The sequence below is a fragment of the Oxyura jamaicensis genome, chromosome 1, assembly GCF_011077185.1.
Source record: "Oxyura jamaicensis isolate SHBP4307 breed ruddy duck chromosome 1, BPBGC_Ojam_1.0, whole genome shotgun sequence".
In the NCBI taxonomy this organism is placed as follows: Eukaryota; Metazoa; Chordata; class Aves; order Anseriformes; family Anatidae; genus Oxyura; species Oxyura jamaicensis.
In genome coordinates, this window is record NC_048893.1 from 76,252,829 (window position 1) to 76,273,924 (window position 21,096).

The 21,096-nt window shown below is 42.3% G+C and overlaps 1 protein-coding gene and 1 long non-coding RNA gene across 8 annotated transcripts in view; one reads left to right on the top strand and one right to left on the bottom strand.

Moving 5' to 3' along the window:
- The window catches only part of SOX5 (SRY-box transcription factor 5), a 657,473-nt gene extending 644,331 nt beyond the window's left edge, over nt 1-13,142 (bottom strand). For 3 of the 4 annotated variants that reach the window (XM_035311618.1, XM_035311591.1, XM_035311614.1), the window contains exon 1: nt 12,371-13,142. The gene's annotated coding sequence lies outside the window, so the exon portion shown is untranslated. Of the gene's footprint in view, nt 1-11,522; nt 11,640-12,370 lie in introns of those variants that run through there. The other variant, XM_035311609.1, reaches the window with a different exon arrangement.
- LOC118157365 lies at nt 11,404-20,795 on the top strand. Of its 4 annotated transcripts, XR_004746622.1 has the most exons (4): nt 11,862-11,927; nt 14,434-14,672; nt 15,903-15,952; nt 20,381-20,795. It is a non-coding gene; the product is annotated as an uncharacterized LOC118157365 (long non-coding RNA). The 4 variants fall into 4 exon arrangements; XR_004746621.1 differs by lacking the exons at nt 11,862-11,927; nt 15,903-15,952 and adding an exon at nt 11,404-11,460; XR_004746617.1 differs by lacking the exon at nt 15,903-15,952 and having other exon boundaries at nt 11,846-11,927.
- The last annotated feature ends 301 nt before the right edge of the window (nt 20,796-21,096 follow it).

A 21,096-nucleotide genomic window follows, 5' to 3' on the forward strand; every position in this document is an offset into this window, starting at 1 on the left:
GATAAGCCAGATTCTTTCGGGGGGGAGAGGGAAGATGTGTACTTTGGTCTTAGCAGTTCTGCAAATAATTCTCAAATAGGGTCTGGCTGAGTGTATCCATCTCACTGGGAGTAACTGATTTGATTTTTTTTTAATCTGTCACAGGCATTATGAACACTAAATGAGTCACCATAGACTCCTATACTGCAGAAAATAGCATCACAATGCTTCATTTGCTCTTCAACGGGACTGCAAGTATGGTGTCTGGTATCCAAACGCCTTGTCAGTTAACAAATTTAAAAGATCCCAGGAAATGAAATCCCAACACAGTCTCAGACCAAATTCCAGCAGTAAGTTAACACTGCTCAGCAAAGTAAAGCTGACCTAGGAACAATAATTGTCTTCAATCAGAGCACAAATGTTCTATTTAACCTTGTCCTCAATGCTATTGCATGTATTTCATACCTATCATCAAAGGATCTCAAACTATTTAACAAACAACCTCAGAAATCTCCTGTAAAGTAAGAGAGTACTATTATCTCCATTTACAGGTAGCGAGGAATTAAAGCAAAAATGTTGCTACAAAACTTTGGCCACAAGGCAATAAAGAGCCAGACCAGAAACAGAACCAAGGTGCTGGTCCGTATTAAATAGCATCTGTTACATTTCTATCCCCATTTCACAGTGATTATGGAAAGAAAAGCTTTGCCAACGTCTATAATCACTTATTTGACAGCTGCTAACCCAATGAACATGAAAGCAGTTTATACACAGTGCCCTAATCTTCCTGAATTTGATCATGTATGAACACAGCCCTTGTACTTGTTCCAGTATAATTTTCGGTTTTTCTAGGTAAGAATGTAGTTTTCTTCCTTTTTCGGAAAGAAAACAAGCCACTAAAAGACAGAGTTTTAACACAGAGCCATCAATATGCTGTTCTTTCAAATACAAAAAATGTAAAACAGTAATAACACAAACAAGTGATGCATACTGTTCTGTGTCAACAAAATGACTTTGTCTTATGCCCAGAAAGCTATCTTTCAGCCTCTACAGGAAAACTCCCAAGACAGACAGGCCTGGCCTTACACCCTAAAAGATAACCAGTCAGGGCAACCAAGGAGAAAGGAAATTCCAAACAGAAAATAACATCGCTTTCTAAGCATCCTCCACATCTTCGACATCGAGATCCACATGCCTCTAGTGATTGCAGTTGCCACAGGATCTTGAAAACATGCAGCTAGGTTAAAAGCTGTGAGCCTACTGCACTAAAAGCCAGCCTGCAGAAACGTATTAAATGGTAGTGTCAAATGTAAATAATTTCTAGCGACAAGCTGGGTAATACCATTGCTCAGTAGTCCATGACAGATGGCTGACAGTGTGGTTTCCCTGGCTGAGAAAACCTACCAGAGAACCTCTAGAGTATCTGCACCAGTGAGCCTGCCAAGGGTGGAACATGAGTATGCTATTACGAATTACCACCCTTCCTTCACAAAGGAGAACTGTCACTGGATTTAAACAATGTGAGCTAACTAGGTTGCTCATCACCTGGAAAAATTATGTTGCTCAGAGATTTTTGGATACAATGGCAAAGGTGAAGAAGGCTTTCTTCACCTCCTACGCAGCCTGGGCTCAAGTCTGCAAAAGAAAATAGTTGAGCCACAGTTAGACTCAATGTCAGACTTTTGCCAGCTGAGCTCCCTCTCACTTCCTCAGTTTCAGGTCATCTGAAAACCTTGACAACCTGTGAGGATAAATCAAGTACAGAAGATGTTTAGAAACTAAACATACATGTCAGGTGTTTCTATAAAACCTACACAAATTTATATCAAAGTATCCCAAATTCCAAATCCTTGAAAATGTATCACACTGTTTGGAAATGGTGGGCAGTGACTTAAAACACAGCCACACTGGTTATAAAAAATAAAAGGAGATGGAGTGAATCTGAGGAAAGCGGGGAAAAATTAACATACTGATGTTTTTTCTTCTGGAAGGCTGATCAGTTATGTGCAGCTTCCACTCACTGGTGCTCATCTGATCATGGTCCACCCTTTGAGTACCTCTAATCTTAAAAAAGGAAGCTGCACAGCAACTTATTAATACCAGAAATTGCTGATCTCAAGGCCAGAAGGGATTACCATCACGATCTCCCAGTCAAGCCTCCTGCCTGACAGAAGCTGCAGAGCCTCAGCCAGCAACTGCTGCAACACATCCGTACCTTCATATATAACATAAATTAACAATCAGGAACCCAGACGATGCCCATGCTGGGATGTAGCCTCCAGTCCTCATCTCATAGTGAGCCCATTTGTGTCTGCAGACATTCTGCCCTCCCGCCTGCCCATCCTCCCTTGGTAGCAGCTGCTCAGGACCAAGGTACCGGCAGCCAGGTGAGCAGACTGGTGGCCTAGCGCTGTTACCACATATGACATCTGGTTCTGCCACCAGAGAGAATGCACTGTATTGTTATGTGGAAACAGCTAATGGTGACTGATGGTTTTTTAAGAAATTATTTACACCGGCTCTTTGATCTTTCTCAGCACTAGCAAAACTGAAGCTCCTATTCGGTGAAGGACTTAGAGCGTGTGCCAAATTTTAAGCACAGAAGGAGGCCCGCTGGCTACAGCAGGACTCCAGTGCTTAAAGTCAGGCACATACATAACCACGTCAGGGCCAAAATCCTTGAACAGCCATAAAAATACATCCAAGGCCTGCACTTTGCTTCTGGAAACTTTATTCTCACTTTACATATAGTCAAAACCTGACAAGAGCTCACTGTCGGATTATGCAGGAAATCTGCAAGTTTCACCAAGGTGTGATCTTATGCTTTTTCACACATTATTGTATCATGCCGCGCCAGAACACTAACGTATGCACAGTTCTAAAATAGCTTGCATTATTACAGCACAGCATTGAGAACTGTACTGAAAATCCAGCAAGCAGACCTCCAGAGATTTGCTCCTCAGTCACTTGCAAACTGATAAGGGGTCACAATTGCCTTTCTTACCAAGAAAAAAAAAAAGGAAGAAAAAAAGAAGATATAAACCAACACCAACTCAGTATTTCAAAGCCTTTTTCCCCATTTCTCTCTCTTTTAGATGAAACTGCCTATTGTCAGATTTGTCTTCGGTCATGTTGGGGGGGAGAGTGGGATTTAATAACATTTAACTGACTTGCTATCAAGAAGGAAACATATTTTTCTTCTCTCAAATTTGAAACCAACACTTTTTTTTTTTTTTTTTCTGTTGGCCTACTTTCTTTTAAGTTGCTTTTCAATTATTTATGAAAATGCAATAATGCATTACTTTGCTGTGCAAATGTTTAGAAGAAGGAGATAGTGTCTTTCAAGTGAAAAAAAAACACATGCTTATATAGGGGTTTATTTTAAAGCACTTTGCAGGTGATACTTTATAAAAAGCAACACACTTTCATTTCCCCCCACACATGCATGCCCATTTTCTTTAAGGGGTGTATTTCATTCAATTAAAAAATGTCCACAGCTCCACAGAAACACCCCACTTGTTCTCCAAAGCAGGCGATGGTGAAGAGAGCTGGAAGAAACAAAAGCTCCAAATGGGAAACTGCACAGGGGGCTAAACCGAATCCTATTAAGACAGTGAAAAGACTCCAGACTTTCTGAATAGCAAAAAGAGGGCAAAATCTCATACCTCTAGATAAAGGAAATTAATAGCAAAACTCCCAGTGTTTTACTTGTTTTTTTAAAAAAGTTTTGTTTGTTTGTTTGTTTGTTTTGTTTTTTTTTAAACAGCTGTGTTCCCAAGCCCATTAAACACCAATGAAGACTGACTGCTGAACTTCATTCTGCTCTTCTGGAAGTACTACGTGGACATACACTCAAGCGGATGTACCTTTGGGAGGGTCACCACCTCTGGGTTTTAGCATCAATGGATAAAATAAATGGCAAAGTCTGCTCTGATGGCAGTGGGCATAGAACCAGGCCCATAATGCTTATCTCCCATGTCTTACGCTTCACTTTCACATTGGCAAACACTGGCCTAGCAGGCGGAGTCATCCCTGTTATGCTCAACAGTGAGATGGAAGTTCTTGCTCTGCAATATGTATCGGCAGAGGGAGTCACAAAGGACTTGTCTCGCTAGGTTAAAGCTAGCTTTTGGATGTACCCTATAAACATTAATATTATTGTCCCAGTATCAAACCAGGAAGAACAGAAAGCATTAAAAAAACAAACACTGATGTATTTAATAGCAGCCTAACACAAACTGAAATACAATCAGAGAAAGATGACACACCAGAACAAACCAAAAGCTGCCTGGAGAGGTTGTGGCACCTCCATCCCTGAAGGTTTTTAAGCCTCAGCTAGGCAAAGCCCCTTCTGGCCTGATCTGCTGCTGGCACCAATCCTGCTCTATCAAGGTGGCCACACCAGGTGGCCAGCTGAGGTCCAACCTGACCAACATCCCTGGTGCTATGAAAGAAAACAAAACTGTGCAAAGAATTACAGGAACCAATCTATGCTACTAGCGACAACTAAACTGTCCTCAACACCATTCCTCAGAACAGGAATCATCCATGTAATTTTGCAGTCTCTGGACCTTTTGAAGAACTCCTCTAACAAACACTTGACACAGTCCACAGGCTTTCAAAACAGTCAAGTAATGTTTCAAAAGGTGGGTAACTCAGGAAAACAACTTTTTGCTGTTTTCCCTTCAGCAGGGTGACTTCAGTACCTGAATCACCCTGAAGGTCAACAGGGCACTGTCCATGCTATCTTCAAAAACAGGACTTTGCTGCATTGAAATCTCATTTTCCTAACAGAACACCGTACTTATGCAAATACTCACTTTTTGCTGAATTTAAATGAACTAAGCCACATTCCTGAAATTAAGCCCACACTTACATATTGATCTTCATCAGGGCAACAGAATACACTTCTCCATTCTGAGTGAATTATCAGTGAATCGTGAAGACAGAGACATTCCTAAGCACCTTAGGCTTAGAAGGAACAAAACTTAAGGGTTGTGATAAAGCTAATTTCAAGAAGCTGTATATACAGGTAAATATTTTCCTTCTTCTTATACATAAAAACACAGAGTTTAAAACTAAGGAAAGCAATTAAAAATATACTGTATGGATTCCTAAAACTTTGCACTACTGTGCCACAATATTACTCTTCCCAAGAGCTTCTTACTGCTACTTCTTTATGCTATAATTGTGTGCATTGAAGAGGTCCTTAGGTGTGGAACTGCTATTCACAGCGTTTTGCCCACAGTGGAGCACCTAACCTCCAATATACTTTTAAAGGTTAGAGTCTTCTGGTTTCTCCATTTCTTCCCCATTTCAGCTTGATACTTCTCACTAGGAACCACTTTCTGTACCAGCACAACGCATTAGTTATTAGAATAGGGGAAAAGGTGGTATAGAAAGTGCAAGACTATGTCCTACTCCCCTGCCCCAGTTCTTTTCATAAAAACCTGTATGTTGGTATCATGCCTCACATGAAGAAAGACTAATGGCATTTGGTGGCTGAGGGAGGAGGTAAGCATCCAAGTAATTTAAAGCACACATTTTAAACATGCTAGTGGTCTACCATGGGCGTGCTTACAGAACCACATCTGCAAGCATAGGGGCACAATGGCGTACAGATCCAGACCCCCTCCCCAGCCAGTGAGGGGCTGCCGCAGCCCGTGCTCCAGCTGATGCTGCTGGTGCGCCACACACATTTTCCAGCGCTGCTTCCCCCGCTGCTGAGGCCTACAGCTTCCAGAACTGTCAATTGCCTCACCGAAGCACTAAATTCACATGTACGTATTTGTACATATTCATCAGCACTTACTCATTTGTAATCTCTCATGAGAATTAATATCATTCCTCCAGTCACAAAACTTCCATCAGCCCATCCACACTGTTACTTACCTACGGCAACCCTGTTTATAGGAATGCCTCATTATATTTAATTTCAGGTTTCAACTAGAAACTGTTTTACAGAAGTGACAAGTACTTCAGTAATTTCTGCTCCAGCCCTGCCTTTTCTGACTGCCGGCAGAAGGCATGAAACCAATGTCAGCAACAGGTTTCAGGGAGAACAACAAAGCTCTCCCTACACTTCTGCATACTGACTGAGTAATCTAGGCATGACTTGCAGACCTGAGCTAATTAACTGCCCTAAATTTGTTAATCTCAACCACAATGAACTTAACGAACCTTGGTGCCACTAAACAAACTCTTGTTCACAGGGATCAGAACAAATAATTTATTTTGCTCAGAACCAGACTGTCCTGCTTCTGGCAGCCATCTGCATATATATAATTACAAACATAAAATCAGTCTGAAGCACAGAAAAGAGCTCACACTCTCATACTAAATACACACTTCTCCCACATTTGAATTTGTAAAACAAAGTATTGCATTAACGCACTCACTTTTCTGTGACTGCATGAACTTATATATATTTTACACACACTTTATAGCAGACACATTCAATTTATTACTAAATGGAAGCGTAATCGACACGTATATTTCATTTCTTATTAATTATGCATTTGTCTCTATTTTGGCATGAAAAACATGATCTTTAATACCATGTCACAAGCAAAAATCTAATTTCAGTGAAAATATGTTTGCAGTTTACTGGAGGTACACGTAAGGAAGGCATGCAGAACGGACACAGTGGCTGTCCTTGTCTGGAACCTTACTGTCCCCAGGCTCCTTCCAGAGTAAGCAGAGGAGATGCTCCATCAAATTTGGTGATTTGGTGGATGAATCACTGCTACAGAACAGGTATTTTCTCTGTGTTTTTAAATAATTCTTTAATACATAAGTCAGTATCTGCCTTAATTTGGGCTGTTCAGAAATCACTTGAAAAACATTCCTTTTCTAATTTTCTTCTAATTTCTAATGGTTTCTAAATTTTTCTCAGTATAAATCTGTTCCATTAGGACTAATCTCCTACTAAAGGTCAGTTGTAGCATTAAAATGGTGTTGCGAGCTAAGAAAAGCAACTCTCCCATCCACTGATCAAAGACAACTAACATAGCCCTGTAACACATATTTTGCCTTATTTTTTTTAAACAGACTGTAGAATTAACTTTTAGATATTTATTAAGTAAATATTTAATTGGTTAGCTGAGGATTACAACTGTGTCCCCCAGCCCTTTTCATTAAACTGAAAGCTTACTCATATATAATGATTTTATTGCAGTGTCAAAGGTAGACTTCATATTCCTAGTTTAGAAATTTAAACAGTTTAATTAAATAGACCGACTGCTACAAAACACAGCATGGCACTCAGTTGAATCTAAACTTGTTGAACTCACATACCCCATACAGAAACTGAAGACCGGGCAAACCGTATTTACATCTGTTTGACAGCCAGCTCAAGGCTTCTGAGCAGCACAAGCAAAACTCAGTTTTGCCCCCTCTCCTCAAAGATGTGGACAAAGCAGCTTCTCAGAGCAAGCGGAGCCATCATTGCTCTGCTATCAGTAGGCAACTCACCTTGTCCCACCAATTCTCCTGTTATTGAGATTTAACACTTACATTGGGTTTTGAATTAAATTAAATGAAATACATTAAAATCACAGCCACTAACAAAAATACCTTAAAGGCAATTTAACTAATAATCCAGCATCCCTTAAGCATTTCCTTGGGAACTGATCAGCAAAAGCAAGTACCCTGCATAGCAAATCTATGCCTACTGCCTAAGACGTCAGCTTTCCTAAGACCTTTTAGACTCATTTCAAGTAGAGCCTGGACCACCCTGCCAAAGACCAGGAGACTACAAATTGAAATTGCTTCCCCCAAGGGATGTAGTTTTATTTGGGTCATGTTCTGTAAAACTCAGTGATCCTCGTGGAATGTACAAAATATCATCAAATTGCACTGGGCCTGCTCAATTTCTCTGAGGATACGCTCACAAACTAAAAAAGACAGGTTTAAGTGTTCTGTGTCCTTCATCAGACTAATGGAGTTTTAATACAGGATAGACATTCTACATGTATTTTAACTAAAACCATTTTTAACTAAAACCATTCAAAGGATTTGGTACTCATGCATAAAAGTATAATTTTAAACCATGCAAGATTTTTACTTGAGGAGATTGTATAGTAGTGAAGAATACTACCCTTACTATAAATAACTTTGACCTACAGTTTTCAGGCAATTCGTTTCCTTGAAATATAGGTAAATACTCTTCTCTTTTCAACAATAATCACAGAATACACTTTAGCTTTGTCACCAGGATTTCTTTTTATTTAAAACAACAGGAAATGGGACGAGAAAATAAAAAAAGACTCCCGTTAAAGGACAATTCACAGAAGGGTCTTTTAGCTAGCAATTGTCAGCACTGCTCAGAGCCAATGGTTCAAATTTAAGTCTAAAAAGTGCTGATGGTTGTATGAGTCATCACAGTAGGAGCTGGCGCTCTGGGCCACTCAAGTTCAATTTTTGGTGTTACCACGGGGTGTAGGAGCTGGAATCTTGGTGAGCAAAGATTTGCTCGGTATTTGATTCACTGGGTAAAGTGGCATTCTTAAAATCACCAGCCTCCCAAGCAGCTAGTAAGCCAGCAGGAGGTTAGTAGGAAGAGAAAGTAATTGTCCTTTGTGCCTCTGAAAATAGCCAACATTAAAGGATCCTCTTATGTATTACCTGAGTCTCAATCCACGTTTGCAGCTCAAAGAGGAAGAAAGAAGCTGAAGAAGACAGAAAATAAAGCTGTCAGAAATATTAGAGGAGACCCTCCTCAAACTGTCATGAAGCATATAGTCTTCTCATCTGAAAATACGTGCAACTGTAAATGATGTGTGCTCCACAAGCAATATAAAACTGTTTGGACTTTCCGTTTATGTTTGCAGAACATACTGGGTATGTGCCATGTGTGTGCATCTACTACAATCTTGAAGATGCCTGAGACACAGAGGATGGTACTGCAAGAACGACAGTCTCACACTTTCCTACATGTCCACCAGTGGAGCAAGCTACATGCAAACTCAAGCTGCTTTAAGAGCCTGTACACAAGCACTCTGAAATCCACTTTATCTGTAGCAGCCACTCTCCACAGAATGTCAATGAAGGAGTAATTGCATCATAACTAAATGTGGGATGTGAATGTAATGGCTTGGTCTTGACCTGAATTTTCTTATCTGTTACTAAATTTCACAAAGGGAAACAGATCTTGCTTCAAATTCCCACAGTCTTATGGTTTGGTCACTGATCTGAAAGGAAGTTTTCCTAATCTGGTCTATGGACACCACAGAAATGGAAGAAAACTCCCAAACACTCCCAATGTTTCAGCACCGCTGAGCACTGGTTCTTGTTTCAGGCCTAAATCAGTAAACTGCTTAAGCCAGATCTGGATCTGGATAATGGATCATGAATGACGAATTAGACCATCTCTAATGTCTTTTAGAAATGGGGAATATCAGCAAAACTGAGGCTACAAAGAAGAGTTTACAGTTCAGGAGACTCCACAGACTTCCCAAGGGCCACTCCCACGGTGCAAGGCCCAGCTGCCCACTTCCTTCACAAGCAACACTCCCACTGCCTTCGCCCAGTCATGGAACATGCAAGACTCCTTATGCAGAAAACAGGGAAAAATCTTCTTTGCTAACAGGAAAAAAATCCTTGTAATAATAATACTAATCTATTTATAATGGTCAAAAAATATGACAGCTTACAACAGTGTCCCAGCAGCACTTTGGCAATATTGTAGCATACTGTTGTATTTTTAGAAGGACTGTTCATTTACTTTCTCCTAAATGCTGGAATTCTTATTTTTCAACAAATGCTCTATTTTTTGGTGTATCCATATGCCAGCATCGCAGTGTTTTACATTAGGCTAAGTACAAGCGGCAGGCAGAAAAAAAGCTCCTGTGTGCACGTTACATTACAGCAGCACTGTCAGAGATGCCAAGTCTCAATCTCTTTCTATGCTTTATGTAGTGATAGCTAGCTGTGCCACTTAAAAAACCTTCTTGGAATGTAGTGGTACAATTTCACGATGAGTAACAGAAAGTTGCTGTTTCTCCATCCTGAGCACTAAGGAACTATCCCACTGTAAACAATACATCTGACAGTTTAATGATACTGCTCTACCTAACTGGTTTTGGCAGGTAGTACGTACGATAAAGGTGCAGCAATGCGCACATTTAACCACTTTTATACTTCTTCAACGTAGTGACACCAGGAACGTTATCTTACCGTTTCAAAATTCATTAGTAAACTACCCACATACTTAACTGGAACGCAGTAAGCTCTCTGCAACTCTCACCTGATACTAAACAAGCATGACAACAGGACGATCACAGTCCGTAAGAGCCTCTACAGCTGCAGCTCAAGCATCTCCTGACAAAATTCACATGCTTTTATTTTCTTTCTAAAAAGCATCTATTAGCTTCCATCGCTTAGAAAAACTTAGAGCAGGCAAAATTAGATACATGTGCACGCACATGTTAACTGAATTAACTTCAAACTGTCCATCTGTTTACAAAAGACACTTGCAGCTTTCAAGTCATGTACTCCTTAGTGTAACTCTCAATCAAAACAGTTTAATTTCAGCCGGAAAGCTCTGTTGCAGGATTTCCACACATAACGGCCACGTGTTTATTGGGTTCTCATGTTCAAATTATGACAGAATAGCCACGCTATCCCTGCACAATACACAACAAATCCATGCCAGCCTTTCCCATTTCAGCTGGAGAAGCCTCATAAAACAAAGCTGGCAATATGTTCGTCAGATATTATAGCTAAATAATAATAATAGAAACAAAAGTGTCCTGGTTTACCAGTTGTAAATAGCGCATTTTCAAGATGAAGAGTTCATTTTGGAGACAGTGATGTATATGTTTCAGCACTGGGTAGGATTAAGGGGATACAGAAACAGCAGCTGATAAAAGTAGCTGTTTTCAGGTACACTTCAGGTGGTAAAATATGTTGATGAAGAATTTGGTACAAGCCCCTCATGTAAGAGACTGCTTTTTAATCTGAGTGGTTCACTTCAGGATGGCAGGCTGCTGCCTTTCTTTAAACTGGGAGGGGGACAGCCAGGACACAATATCTTCCAGTACTACAACTAGAATAAAACTGTTTTTATTTTCTTTTTTAATTTGAAGTTAACACTTCATTCTCTAACAGAAATGGAGCAAAACGCACCTCACTATAAATAAATAAATAAATAAATCATCTGGCCTGCCGGTTTAAGAAAAATAAATAAATAAATTCTAGAGGCCATTATTCATGAGCAGCACGAAAACAAATCACTCTTCGACCTACTCCCCTGGCAGATTCCCACACTTATTACCCAAAATCCCACGGCTTCCCATGGGCTCTCTCTCCCCCTGGCCCGGCGGTAGCGTGCCGCCCCCGAGCCGGGGGGGGGGGGGGAAATGAAGGCCCCCTAACTTTGCTGACAAAGCGTGGGGGGGAGGGGGGGGCACGGCTGGCTGTTCAGGGGACGAGGAGGAGGAAAAGGGAGGGGGGCGGGAGGAGTTGTGTGAAACTTCGGAGGTGCGCGGCGGGGCTGGGGAGGAGAAGGGGAAAGCCGAGGGCGGCGGCGGCCGCGCACCTACCCGCTGGGCTCGCTCGGCTTCTCCGGGCGCCGGGTGCTCGGCGGGGGCCTGGCGGGGCCGGGGGTGACGGGTGCGCTCTGCCTCGCCCCCCTCCTCCTTCCCCCCCGTCCCGTTCTCTTCCCCCCGCGTGTCTGTCTGTCGCTCAAGGACGAGGTGAAATCCCTTTGCCGGTCATGAGGCGGCTTCGGAGACAACACGATGCGAGGGCAAATAACAAAAGGCAAAGGGAAAAAAAAAAAAAAAAAAAGTCTGGGAACAATGGGGGAGGAGAAGCTCTCCGCGCGGTGTCTGGCCACCTCCGGCACCCCGGCAGGGAGGAGGAGGAGGAGGAAGGCGAGGCGGCAGGGAGGGGGCTGCGCGGGGACTCCCCCTGCGCAACGGGGCTCCCTCGCTCCGGCCCAGACGGTAAGTGACGCGCCTGCTGCCCCGCTGCCACCACCATCACCATCATCATCTTCATCTTCGTCATCAGTCCTGGGGGGGGCACCGAGCCCTTCCCCTACCCCCCGTTAACTTCCCCACAGCGCGGGGGACGCCGCCGGACCTCGGCCTCGGGAGCCCCCTCCTGCTGCGGGCAGGGGGGGGAGGAAGACGAGAAGGAGGAAGAGGAGGAGGAGGAGGATGGTGTGGGGGTGTCCCCCACCCGGCAGCCTCCCCCCTTTCCGGGATCCCGGTGCCGGGTGCGGACCCACACACAAGTTTGGGGGCTCCTCGAAGAGCCGCGGCTCTTCCAAATAACGCTCCGCATTTTTTATTTTTTTTTTTTTGGGGGGGGGTCCCGTCCGTCCCCGCCCGCCTCCCCCCCTCATTCCCTCTCCCCACTCCGAAGCCCCCCGGCTCCCCGTTACCTCCTGTCCGCCATCTCGGGAGAGCGCCGCCGCGTCCCGGGGCTGGCCCAGCCGGGGCCCGGCCGGTCGCCCCCCGGAGGCTTCACGGGTGGGTTGTGGGGGGTGGGAGGGGGGGGGGTGTGCGGGGTGTGGGGCGGGCTGTGGGGTGTGCGGTCGTGCGGTGCCGCGTTGGTCCCTCTCGGCCGCCGCTCGTTCCGCCCCGTACTTCAAAGAGGCGGCGGGCAGCGCGCTGCCGGCGCGCGGGGACCGGCCCCGCTCGGGGTCCCCCCGTTGCCCACCCCCGGATCCCGTCCCCCCCCAGCCGCCCACCCCCGAGGTCTTTTGTTTTTTTGGCTTGCCCCACGTGCTGGTGCAAGCCGGCTGGCCGCGAGTGGGCAATTCAGGACCGCCCCGAGACGAGACGAGCTGATCCGAGAGGAGCAAGGCGGGTTGTTATTCGTAAGGGAAGCCTTATCTCCCGCAAATATTTGATGCTGGGACGAGTCCAATAATTAACAAGAACAATCAAACAATTTCACCGCCTTCTCGGGGATTTAAAAAGTCGTCATCTGGAATTCATGAGCATTACAACCTTTTTTTTTTTTTTTTTTTTTTTCCCTGCTTGTATGCGTTACTGTATGTGATCTTTTCATTGTGTGCGTGTCCCTAAGTGATTTTAAGTGATTTTTACCCTTTGATGCAAAAAGATGCAAACCATTAACAGCACGGAGACTGTTCACAACTGCTGACTTCAGACCTCTCCGTAGGAGTGGGGAGGGAGGGTGGTAACCCTGATGGGAAAAAAGGGGGAAAAAAGAGGAAAACTGAAAAGGAGGGGGAAAAAATTGAATTAAAAAGCTGAAGCTATGTTTCTGCCTGTGCTCCCTCCGTAGTTGTGTGTCAGGAGCTCCCACGGGCGTGCTGCGGGTGGGATGGGTGCAGCGCGGATCTCACGCACCACTGCCGGGCAGGAGGCTGGCCGGCACTGTGCAGACGCAAGCATCAGCCCTCCCAGCTGCTCCTGCTACTCCTCTCGCAGGAGGAAAACCCAGACTGGGAGAGAGGAGCGGGATTACTTAGCTCTGCAGCAGCATGGCCTGGCTCAGGGTTCCAGGGGCCAGCGTGGCTTTCACGAGCTGTTTGCTGCCCTACCTCAGTGAACCAGGCAGGCCAGTCTGGCAATGGCCCATGGTCCAGCTGCATCAACCCACCCACACCCCGCAGCAACACCAAAACCCAAACTTGCCTCACCCGCTTCAAGTCGAGATGGTTGAGAAAGGTACCTACACACTGAATGGCAAAGTTTTGCCCTGCATTGCCCTGTCTGTGCTCACACTGGTCATCCGAGCCCTGCGTCTTGAGTCCCCACCATTTCACACAAACCCTGCTTCTGCTGGCCAGCACCCCAAGCCACTGACCCCAACCATTGTATCTGTGGAGCATGCAGCTCCACCTGAGCTCAGATAGTGCAACACCAAGGCACCTATTGCCAGACGTCTCTGGGTTAGGCTGGCAGGAGTACACGTGTCCTCCCCAAGTCTTTCTGAGCTCTTTTCTATTGAAATAAATCCCACCTATAAGCGCGGCCCCCCCCCCCCCCCCCTTCCCTTGCTTTCTGCCAGCTCCTCACAGTTATGGTGTATTTCCTTGCAGTTCAACACAAGAAAGGAATTAGGGTGGTTGGGTCCAAAACTAATCTGGAGTAAAGAGAAAAAGCCAAATGTGAGTGCATTTTATTTAAGATCAAAAGCACAATGGTGTGAGATCGTATTATGCTCTCCACAGGAGCTGAATTTTTCTACTTCTACAATAGGATTAAGGTATTTAGTGGAAGAGAGAATTATATATATATATGAAGTCCCATTGGTCTTATACTAGCTGCATTTGAGTTTTGCTTAAGTAATGGCAATATTTCATCCCTCAAGGCCTCTATCGTCATAATTCCAAACACTTTTTAAAACAATAATTGTTAATGGCAATAATTAATTAATTTGCTGTTAATTGCTGAGGATTCATTCTGTTTTTGTTTGTTTGTTTGTTTGTTTTGTGTGTGTGTGTGTGTGTGTTTTTGTTTTTGTTTTTAGGTAAAGGAAGATTGTTACCATCTCTGACTCATTTCAAAATTTTCAGTCAACCAAATGCTTTTTAGTAGAACCTAAAGACATATCCTTATTTAGCTCTGCATTTTTGAGAACACAGAATGTTGAATATTAGTACACATGGCTTGGACACAGCTGGGAGCACAGCTTCAAGCAACTTTTCCACCCCGAATAACTAAAGAAAGCACAAAAGAACGTTTTCAGTGTGGCTTAGCCAATGAAAGGTAGGCTACTGTACAAAAACAAAGACTGCTACATATTTTCAGGTGGAAATTTGCACAGTTCTGGCTAACTTTCAGTTTCCAGAAACCAGGGGAACACCGTTTAAGACTGATTCTGTTCTAGCTGAATACATGGAACGCAACTGTGTTGAAATGAAAGGTATTGCCTGTCCTTACAATGAGCAGTGCACACCTAAAAATCGATTTGCATGTAGTTAGTGAAGGTGATTTATACACAGGTCCACTTTCACTAACTTGCACCCATCCCCTGTACCTAGGTGTTTAACAATGATATTTTTAGTCCTGACTCCATGTGGAAAAAACATACGGGTAGACCTCTGCTTGTGCAGAACTGACCTGTCTCCAGTTCTGCTTGAGTTCATCCCTTCACTACCATTCTCCACAAGCTGCCATGCGTGCCTTCTTGCCTCATCCTCCTAGAAAATTCATACCACTTCAATTTTCTAGTATGCCAGTCTCAGTGCATTCATTTTCACAACTACTGATGTAAAATGCAACTTGTCTTGTAAGGAAAATATTAATTACTACCTTTAAGAGGTATAAATGACTGCACTGAAGAATAAAGCTCAAGTCTATAAAGCAACATTATCTTTATTCCAAATTAATTGAATTATTGAGCACCCATGATAGTCTTAAAGCCGTATCAAAATGAAGAAACCATTTAGGAACTTTAAAAAACATCTGTTTTTGTATCAGAGTGTGTCAGCCCAGTAACACCCTTATGTGGTCCTAATCAATCAAAGTATCACTATTGTCTTTTACATTCAGCGTGGCTTATCTGCTTCTCCATCCCAAAATCAGGATGTTACTTGCACTGATTTCTGTCATAAGGAAAAGCCTCTCTTACTTAAATTGAAGTAATCTGCTTTTGTGCGGGTCCTGTCTCCTTGCCCTCAGAGGCAACAGTGTCCCAGCTATGATGTTTCAAAAAGACATCCAAATAACTTCCCAGGGAACATAAGTATGCTGTTGTTGTGTCCCTGAATAGCACTCTCTAACCCTTTTCTTGTTAGCTGGTTCTTCAAACTAAATTGTGCTCCAGCAGAATAGCTAATGGTCTGAAATGTACTTTGGATACCCCATTTAGACCTTATTAACTAAATAAGGAATATGTTTATTTTTAGTAGAAGATAGGTACAAAATCTGAAAGAAACAGGATATGTTGATTAAATTAAATGCTGATTAGGTCTTCTGTAATTTAAATGGTTGCAGGCACACAAAACAAAACAAAAAAAAAGGGGGGGGGGAGCTAGCTGAAAAAGGTAAGGTGCTGCTTTAATTGTCCATGCTGAGCAAAAATTAAATGTTACAAGAATCTGTAAACAGCTTTTAGTTTCAAAAATGGATTAAAGGCCCAAGCAACACTCATCTATCATCCTCCAATTAGTAACTCCTAGATTTCAATTAGATTACTCAGATATGTAAAAAGCATAATCTCTCAGGACACACAGATGAACAAAGATGGTCACAAGGATGGATTTAAGAAGCAAGCTGAAACTTCATTAACACAATATTTTCACATGTCAAACAGTTAAGTGGGCCCAGTGCAGGGTTTACAAAGCTACAGTTTAGGGCAGATCTTCCCAAATCTCTTGAACAAGCTCACATCTGAATCTCTGAACCCTTCCCCAGGAAAAGGAAGGAAGACCTAAACCCCCAAACACTTTATTTATATTTGCGTCTTTCCTAAACACAAATCCAGTTACAAAGTCGCCTATTTCTTATTCCAACTTCAGTCTTATTCCATACTTCAGATTACCCCAAAATTTACATAAATTCCAAGAAATGAATAAGTATGTATATTGTCACACAGTCCATTTCAAAATCTGACTTCTCAGCCTACCCATGTCTCCATGGTGCTCCAAAGACCATGAAAGCATCCTATGCCTCCCCCATGTACACCTAAATAGGAAAAACACACCTTTCTTTACACCACAATAGCTAACCAAATGATAGCATCCCTAGACCACAGTTTCTATGCTATGGTTCATAGGAAATATTGTAGCCTAAGGCACAGAGACCTGCATGTCCCCAGTTTCACTTATGTGCCTTTCAAAAAGCAGAGAACCAGTCCAGGATCCTAGCTGGCATTCTAATGCGTATATGTTGGGTGTCCCCTTTCTTTCTTGTCTGTTTACCCCACCACCAGGTTAATTAACAGTGTTTTCTGGGCAGCCTCCACTGGAGGTGGAGTAAGCACTTGCAAGATGAGAAACCATGTAGCGATGCTTACTTACGTATAGAGACCATGAGTAATGTGTCTTGCATGGCTCAGTGGGGGTCACTTAGGACTAATTAGCCAGAGTGGACCATTAGGACAATGTATGTGTGGTACTTCCAGACCCCCACGTAATTCAGGTATGTCAGCATGGCACAGCATTATGCACAGCATGCACATTAAATTCAAGCAAGGACTGCAACATAAAGTTTTCAAAGTGATTAGCAGTTTTGGGTGCTCTACAAGTTGAAGAAATTGTGGTGCCTGAGATGACACAGTTTTCCAAGAGCAGATTATTTATTTATTTATTTATTTATTTAAACCTAGCCCCATTTCCTAAAGCTAGTGATCAACTGAAAAAAAAGGAGGTAATTGGAGTCATCTGTGACTTCTGAAAATAGAGGACAGTTCCTGTAAGTAAGGTTTAGCAGTACTAAGCACTTGGTGTCTTATCATTAGCAAAGGAACAAGGATTTGTATATACTGTTTTATTAAGATTAATATCTGTACAGGGGTCCTTATATGAAAACAAAAGAAAGAAATCTGTAAAAGGACAGAAAAATTACTCAATTTCCTCTTACTGACGAAAATGTCTAATTTTGAACATAGCCATCCAAATGTTATTATTTGCCATAGGTTTATCATCTAGCATGATAAAGCAAAAAGAAAGAAAGAAAGAAGGCAATATCCCCAGCCACAGATACTTCTTACAAGAAAGTTCATTCTGCTAGTTGGGATTTGTTGAAAAATCATAGAGCATATACATTTTTTGTTACAATATTTTTAACACAAAACTCTTTTTTTTGCACTACCATCCCTCATAGAGTAATACAACTTCTGATATCACTAAATTACTATCATAAAAACAAAAAGGAGAGGAGGCTGAAATGCAATGAAATGTCATTTGTATTGGTAACAGGGCAATCACTGATTTAAAATTGTCAGTGGAACTCCTTTTCTCAAATGATTGCTCGGTTAGGAAAACAACACTTTAAACTATCTAGCAACATATGAATTTCTGGAGAAGGTCTCAGGTTTAGTACTTGTCATAATCTGTGTTTTGACTATTAGACCTGCACATTTTTAAGTGTGCACATTCTGTTGCTCTGAAAGTATCCTACATAATGCTCATAAGATTAGAAGGCTCATACATCCATATATTTTACTCTTAAAGAAAACAAAAAGTCTTACAATTCCATACAAATAAAATTCTCTTAAGAACTTGAAGTCTGTCTCACCTCATTCACCTGCTTATGCGGTTGGAAGTATACAGTGAAGGACAAGCAGTGCAAAATATTTTGTATTCTGGTTTTGCAGTGTAGGCATTCAGGCTATGTTCACTACAAATGACTGCACAAGGTGAGAGGCACTGGAGGATCAGGCCCCAAAGATTTTCTATACTGGATTAGATCACTGGTGCATTAAGTGTGTCACCTCACAGCTGGATGCTCCAAAATGAACCTAGCTATCTGTGTAGTACTGTGGGAACTACTCTAGTAGTCAGGATGCATCCAGAAGAGGAGACCGCTTTGTGTCTTTCATTTTCTTACTCTATCTAATCAGAATGGTCCTTTGCTGTGATCAAATTATTCAGGCTTCCTTACCATTTCAACAAGAGTATCTGACTGGTTGTGAAACAGGATCTAAAACATAGCATTAGAAATTATAAATAATGATAAAAACAAACAAACACATTACTTTCTTACTATTTTCATAAGTGTCTGTGGTAAAAGCAAATATTCCGCAATAAAAGAAGCACATGCTATGTATGCCATAATTTACATCATGTTATTTTACACTGCAGAGCTACTTTGTGGAACTTTACAGCTTTAATGATCCATTTAAGTTAGAAATTGAACAATATTACATAAACAATAATTATATACAATATGCAAATATCATCTAGCTATAGGAAGTGCTACATATCAGCAACACAAGGCAGCAAAAATATATAAACATACAAAGCTATCTACATCTTTCAGAGGTTTCCCATACTGAACCTCAATGAGAATCAGATCACAGCTAATCAAAGCAAAGGCACAGATATTCCTAAAACATTTCAACATGCTAATTTTAGCATTAAAAGCATCCAAACCCTTTTCTCTGCAGAAGAGCAAAACTTCTAGTGCATGTTAAAAATATTGTCACACAACTGATGCAACTGTTCAAAAGCATTTACATACCTGCTATCTGACTGAAAGTCAATGGCACTTATGTGTCCCTAAATAGCTTCTCTTCAGTCACCAGAAAAGAAATATAAGCAAAACATATATGCATACGATCACCATATATATATATATCTCCTTACACTACTGGTGTGTATAGTATTTTTTTAAAAAAAGGTTCATTTCAACAATATTTCTCACTATATGCCACGTGACTGGTGGTCCTGTTTCCACAGTTCCCATCACAGCACATAAGAGTTTTCAAGGAGAGCCTGTATCCCACCCTCCGTTCTGACATTGAACACTAGATTGCAAGTCTTTCACCAAATAAAAATTAAGGCCATTCAGGAAAGCCCCTCTCTCTCTCTCTCTCTCTCTTTTTTTTTTCTTTTATTTTTTTAATCCTTTTTTAATTCCCACTGAACTACTTCTCTCCAATAAAAGTTAAATAAAGAAGCAAATAAGCCAATGACCTATTTCCAAAAATGTTTATGTAAAGAACTGTTATTGACAGCCTGGCAATTTCACTGGTAAAAAACTTAACTTTTGTTTTGGATTGGTTTAAATGGTCTTATTTTCTCTTCTGATCATGAATTGAAGTACCTGATGGTACAGGTGAGGAGCACAGGAAACACAGGATGGCTGAACATGGGACTGTCCCAGCATTTGCTGGAATAAAGGGAAAGCCCATGGGCAGTGGGCAGGGAAACCCAAGGCTTCCCCGGCCACTGGCACCAGCTTCAGCTTATTGTGCAGAAGAGACAGAGAGGGAAAGAAGGACAGAAGGGAAGAAGACAGCCCATAAGGAAATAATAATAATAATAATAATAGAACTAATACAAAACTGATCAGAAGGTTTTTTTTGTTTTTTTTTTTTTTCTTTCTCCTCCTTCTTCTTTTTCTGCTTTCTTTTTTCTAATTTTTCCTTTTTTCCCCCTATTTTTTTCTATATCTTTACTGACTTCAAAACAAACTGAAAAGTTTGGGAAAAACAGAAGTACTTCTCTTCAGAAAAGAAATCTGCCATAAAACTCTATTGTATTCACCCTCCAATCCAGAAGCAGGGCTGGTATTTGTGAACCCAAAGCTGGTATTAGAAGCCAGGCTTATAGACAAAGACAATCCAAGGACTCTCCAACCATAATGTTCACAGAATCAGACAACGGCTGAGGTTGTCAGGGACCTCTGGAGGCCATCTGGTCCAACCACTGCTCAAGCTGGGCCACCCAGAGCAGGCTGCCCAGGACCACATCCAGGCAGCTTCTGAAGATCTCCAAGAAAGGAGGCTCCACAGCCTCTCTGGGCAGCCTGTGCCTGTGCTCCCTCCCCCAGACAGCATTGAAGGGCTGCCTGGTATTTGGGTGGAACCTCCTAAAAAGCAGATTGCCTCTGTTTAAGCACTTATGCAGTAACATGAGTGTGAAAAAGACCCTGAAAGAAGACCATGCAAAACAAGAGGATGGGCCAGTGGGCACGTGAATGATAAACTGGGTATTGAGGAAGCCGTCCCGTGGACGGAAGCTCACTTGTAATTCCTGGCCATCACTGCAAAGCAGTAAGTGCCTGGTAGCAGCAGGGTCTCCTTGGCAGTGGGGGAAGCCCTCTGCCACTGGGCCTGTGATGTCTCTCCCACCCAGACTCCAGCTGTTTATATCTGGAATATTATTTTCTCATCCTTAGTTTTGTAGAGATACTGTAATAGTAAAGGCCTTCATTGGAAAGCTCACTGCTGTCAGGAGAATTAAAGAATTAGTATTTAGTTTATAGCAGGCTATGGTGTTTTACTTAGGAACAGTTAGCATCTCTGGAAGCATTGAAGACCTGGAAAAGCTATCTTTTCCCAATTAAGCTCCCTTTGTTCAGAATGACAGTCTGTTTAGTTGCTGAATTGTGGGAATGACATTGAAAACTAATCACCTGTCCTACTCTCATGTTACCTTCCTCTACAACCTGTTTACCCTCCTCACCTGCTGTTTTCCTAAAAAGCAGCTCACTGATAAGTGGCAGGATTACCATTTCTGTG